Source organism: Phaseolus vulgaris, chromosome 9 (genome assembly GCF_051622355.1).
Source record: "Phaseolus vulgaris cultivar YP4 chromosome 9, ASM5162235v1, whole genome shotgun sequence".
In the NCBI taxonomy this organism is placed as follows: domain Eukaryota; kingdom Viridiplantae; phylum Streptophyta; class Magnoliopsida; order Fabales; family Fabaceae; genus Phaseolus; species Phaseolus vulgaris.
This window is the reverse complement of record NC_143506.1, coordinates 1,117,501-1,122,500: the sequence shown is the minus strand read 5'-3', so window position 1 is coordinate 1,122,500 and position 5,000 is coordinate 1,117,501.

Genomic DNA, 5,000 nt, shown 5'->3' with positions numbered 1-5,000 from the left:
CAAAGTGATGTGGGAGAAGTTTGGGATCAAAAGGAATTGATCTTGACATGGTTGGTGCATAGCCAAGTTCATGATTTTGGTGTTTTGGCTTGATTTTGTGGCTTGGTGGTGATTTTGGTGAAAAACGAAAATCATGGTTTTGGAAAACTGGCTGGACTCAATCCTCACAAATGCCTTCAAAGTGATGTGGGAGAAGTTTGGGATCAAAAGGAATTGATTTTGACATGGTTGGTGCATAGCCAAGTTCCATGATTTTGGATTTTTGGCTTGATTTTGTGACTTGGTGGTGATTTTGGTGAAAAACGAAAATCATGGTTTTGGAAAACTGGCTGGACTCAATCCTCACAAATGCCTCCAAAGTGATGTGGGAGAAGTTTGGGATCAAAAGGAATTGATCTTGACATGGTTGGTGCATAGCCAAGTTCATGATTTTGGATTTTTGGCTTGATTTTGTGGCTTGGTGGTGATTTTGGTGAAAAACGAAAATCATGGTTTTGGAAAAGTGGCTGGACTCAATCCTCACAAATGCCTTCAAAGTGATGTGGGAGAAGTTTGGGATCAAAAGGAATTGATCTTGACATGGTTGGTGCATAGCCAAGTTCATGATTTTGGTGTTTTGGCTTGATTTTGTGGCTTGGTGGTGATTTTGGTGAAAAACGAAAATCATGGTTTTGGAAAAGTGGCTGGACTCAATCCTCACAAATGCCTTCAAAGTGATGTGGGAGAAGTTTGGGATCAAAAGGAATTGATTTTGACATGGTTGGTGCATAGCCAAGTTCCATGATTTTGGATTTTTGGCTTCATTTTGTGACTTGGTGGTGATTTTGGTGAAAAACGAAAATCATGGTTTTGGAAAACTGGCTGGACTCAATCCTCACAAATGCCTCCAAAGTGATGTGGGAGAAGTTTGGGATCAAAAGGAATTGATCTTGACATGGTTGGTGCATAGCCAAGTTCATGATTTTGGATTTTTGGCTTGATTTTGTGGCTTGGTGGTGATTTTGGTGAAAAACGAAAATCATGGTTTTGGAAAAGTGGCTGGACTCAATCCTCACAAATGCCTTCAAAGTGATGTGGGGGAAGTTTGGGATCAAAAGGAATTGATCTTGACATGGTTGGTGCATAGCCAAGTTCATGATTTTGGTGTTTTGGCTTGATTTTGTGGCTTGGTGGTGATTTTGGTGAAAAACGAAAATCATGGTTTTGGAAAAGTGGCTGGACTCAATCCTCACAAATGCCTTCAAAGTGATGTGGGAGAAGTTTGGGATCAAAAGGAATTGATTTTGACATGGTTGGTGCATAGCCAAGTTCCATGATTTTGGATTTTTGGCTTGATTTTGTGACTTGATGGTGATTTTGGTGAAAAACGAAAATCATGGTTTTGGAAAACTGGCTGGACTCAATCCTCACAAATGCCTTCAAAGTGATGTGGGACAAGTTTGGGATCAAAAGGAATTGATCTTGACATGGTTGGTGCATAGCCAAGTTCATGATTTTGTGACTTGGTGGTGATTTTGGTGAAAAACGAAAATGTTGGTTTTGGAAAATTGGCTGGACTCAATCCTCACAAATGCCTCCAAAGTGGTGTGGGAGAAGTTTGGGATCAAAAGGAATTGATCTTGACATGGTTGGTGCATAGCCAAGTTCATGATTTTGGTGTTTTGGCTTGATTTTGTGGCTTGGTGGTGATTTTGGTGAAAAACGAAAATCATGGTTTTGGAAAAGTGGCTGGACTCAATCCTCACAAATGCCTTCAAAGTGATGTGTGAGAAGTTTGGGATCAAAAGGAATTGATCTTGACATGGTTGGTGCATAGCCAAGTTCATGATTTTGGATTTTTGGCTTGATTTTGTGGCTTGGTGGTGATTTTGGTGAAAAACGAAAATGTTGGTTTTGGAAAACTGGATGGACTCAATCCTCACAAATGCCTTCAAAGTGATGTGGGAGAAGTTTGGGATCAAAAGGAATTGATCTTGGCATGGTTGGTGCATAGCCAAGTTCCATGATTTTGGTGTTTTGGCTTGATTTTGTGGCTTGGTGGTGATTTTGGTGAAAAACGAAAATCATGGTTTTGGAAAACTGGCTGGACTCAATCCTCACAAATGCCTTCAAAGTGATGTGTGAGAAGTTTGGGATCAAAAGGAATTGATCTTGACATGGTTGGTGCATAGCCAAGTTCATGATTTTGGATTTTTGGCTTGATTTTGTGGCTTGGTGGTGATTTTGGTGAAAAACGAAAATGTTGGTTTTGGAAAACTGGCTGGACTCAATCCTCACAAATGCCTTCAAAGTGATGTGGGAGAAGTTTGGGATCAAAAGGAATTGATCTTGGCATGGTTGGTGCATAGCCAAGTTCCATGATTTTGGTGTTTTGGCTTGATTTTGTGACTTGGTGGTGATTTTGGTGAAAAACGAAAATCATGGTTTTGGAAAACTGGCTGGACTCAATCCTCACAAATGCCTTCAAAGTGATGTGGGAGAAGTTTGGGATCAAAAGGAATAGATCTTGACATGGTTGGTGCATAGCCAAGTTCATGATTTTGTGACTTGGTGGTGATTTTGGTGAAAAACGAAAATGTTGGTTTTGGAAAAGTGGCTGGACTCAATCCTCACAAATGCCTTCAAAGTGATGTGGGAGAAGTTTGGGATCAAAAGGAATTGATCTTGACATGGTTGGTGCATAGCCAAGTTCATGATTTTGGTGTTTTGGCTTGATTTTGTGGCTTGGTGGTGATTTTGGTGAAAAACGAAAATCATGGTTTTGGAAAAGTGGCTGGACTCAATCCTCACAAATGCCTTCAAAGTGATGTGGGAGAAGTTTGGGAGCAAAAGGAATTGATCTTGACATGGTTGGTGCATAGCCAAGTGCCATGATTTTGGATTTTTGGCTTGATTTTGTGACTTGGTGGTGATTTTGGTGAAAAACGAAAATGTTGGTTTTGGAAAAGTGGCTGGACTCAATCCTCACAAATGCCTTCAAAGTGATGTGGGAGAAGTTTGGGATCAAAAGGAATTGATCTTGACATGGTTGGTGCATAGCGAAGTTCATGATTTTGGTGTTTTGGCTTGATTTTGTGGCTTGGTGGTGATTTTGGTGAAAAACGAAAATCATGGTTTTGGAAAAGTGGCTGGACTCAATCCTCACAAATGCCTTCAAAGTGATGTGGGAGAAGTTTGGGAGCAAAAGGAATTGATCTTGACATGGTTGGTGCATAGCCAAGTGCCATGATTTTGGATTTTTGGCTTGATTTTGTGGCTTGGTGGTGATTTTGGTGAAAAACGAAAATCATGGTTTTGGAAAAGTGGCTGGACTCAATCCTCACAAATGCCTTCAAAGTGATGTGGGAGAAGTTTGGGATCAAAAGGAATTGATCTTGGCATGGTTGGTGCATAGCCAAGTTCCATGATTTTGGATTTTTGGCTTGATTTTGTGACTTGGTGGTGATTTTGGTGAAAAACGAAAATCATGGTTTTGGAAAAGTGGCTGGACTCAATCCTCACAAATGCCTTCAAAGTGATGTGGGAGAAGTTTGGGATCAAAAGGAATTGATCTTGGCATGGTTGGTGCATAGCCAAGTTCCAAGATTTTGGTGTTTTGGCTTGATTTTGTGACTTGGTGGTGTGCCAAGAATCATGAAATTTTCAAAGTGGTGGTTTTTGAGTTTTGTTGGTTGGAAAGTGTCACAAATGCATGCAGAATGAGGTCTAGAAAGTTTGGTATCAAAACCAAGCCATCTTGATGTGGTTTTGAATTTTTGAAATGTTGGAAAATAGAGGGTTTTGAAAAAAATTCATGAAAATTCGAAACCTTGGCCAATCCTAACGAAACTTGGTGGGCACCTTCTTGATATTATTATGGGATGGACTGGAAAAAATCACGCAAAAATACGGTGTCTAGATACGTTTTTCCATTTTTCCCGATTTTCCACATTTCGGGTCTTTGGAAAAATAAAAAAAATACTTCCCCATGTCGAAAAATTCTAATTTTTTGCAGGCAATGTTGTACCATTTTTATGAGGATCCCTGCAAAAAATCTCGTGAAAATTCGTTCTCTAGGTCCCAAAACAGAACTTATGTCTACTCAAAAAAAGTGTATCTACTTGTACAAAAGTGGCTTTTGCATATTTAGCTATTATAGGGGGGGGTGTTCCTCAATGCAGCCAGCTCTTGCACCATGGAAAATTCTGGTGCGGTCCCTTCATTCCCCCCTGTTTTGGCTTGCTTTGTGGTGGGGCAAGTCAAAACGCCCACACATGGGTGATCCACCAACTTGGGTTGGTGTCACCCGTTGTGGGCGGCGGCATGGTGGTGGCCGCCGTCGGTTCCGGCCGACTGACCCGGTGGGAAAAAATGTGAATCTGTTATGTGGATTTGTGGCACGCTGGTGGGATTTTCGTTGTGTGGCTCATTTCTAGACTTGTGAGCATCATGAAGGGGGTATGGCTTCCAACCGTTCGCGGGGAAGGGGCCATCATGTCTGGCTTGCTGCCGGCCGGGGGGGTAATGTCATCAGTCAGCGTCCGCTTGGGCTCACATTTGTGCTGGTTACGCCCAGGGTCATGTGGTTGATATTGAGGGCTTTATTACTCTCGGTCCAGTAGCGCGCGGCCACCACAGGGAAGGCACGGCCTCATCCGCGTGGCTTCTCCCTCACGAGCATCTTGGCGATCCGCCATGGTGGTCGTGCTGGAGAAGAAGCACGGATGAGACGGGTTGGAACTGTGGCCCGGTGCGATCGGGGAAGATTTGTGCCACGCAAATCGTTGGGTGGCTTATTCGAAGACTTGTGAGCATCACGAAGGGGGTATGGCTTCCAACCGTTCGCGGGGAAGGGGCCATCATGTCTGGCTTGCTGCCGGGCGGGGGGGAGTAATGTCATCAGTCAGCGTCCGCTTGGGCTCACATTTGTGCTGGTTACGCCCAGGGTCATGTGGTTGATATGAGGGCTTTATTACTCTCGGTCCAGTAGCGTGCGGCCACCACAGGGAAGGCACGGCCTC